This window comes from Cucurbita moschata, unplaced genomic scaffold, assembly GCF_002738365.1.
Source record: "Cucurbita moschata cultivar Rifu unplaced genomic scaffold, Cmos_1.0 Cmo_Scf00021, whole genome shotgun sequence".
In the NCBI taxonomy this organism is placed as follows: Eukaryota; Viridiplantae; Streptophyta; class Magnoliopsida; order Cucurbitales; family Cucurbitaceae; genus Cucurbita; species Cucurbita moschata.
This window is the reverse complement of record NW_019268537.1, coordinates 2,869,687-2,870,309: the sequence shown is the minus strand read 5'-3', so window position 1 is coordinate 2,870,309 and position 623 is coordinate 2,869,687.

Here is a 623-nt window from a genome sequence, read left to right as displayed (position 1 = left end):
CCCCCCCCCCCCCCCCCCCCCCCTCTCTCTTAACTTACCTCTTTCTTCAAACCAAAACCATTTTTTTTTTTACTTTATATTCTTCTTCTAAACCAAAAGGAAAGTGGACGCTTTTGGATTGAGTTGAGCTTCTTTTAAATTATATATTCAGACTAAAATTGGATTCCCCCCCTCATTTAAAGGCTTTAACAACTATTTTTCTTCTTTTTCATACGTCTGCCATGCATTGTTCATTGAGATTCGTGGAAATCGCCATTCCTTCTCTTCGAAAAGATTTCAAAAAAGTTACCCCTTAACTCTTAACTCTTGATTCAAGATAATGATGGAAATCTGACTTGAGCTGCTGGGTGTGGCAATAAAGTAGGACACAAGTCAAACTGGGTTAACTAACTAAGATCAGGATCTTCAATTCTGTGACCCTCTTTAATTTATATCTGAAATTAGTGGAAGAAAGTGCTTCAGTTACTGCAGCAGCTGTTGTTTGATGTTCATATTTCAATTATTATTAGCTCTCTCTCAATATCCGTACAGGATGAAAATTTGTAACTAAAACCTGCCCGATTTATACATCTCCGTAAGATTGTATTCGTGGCCTTACCAAAGCAAAAAAAGAAAAAGAGAAT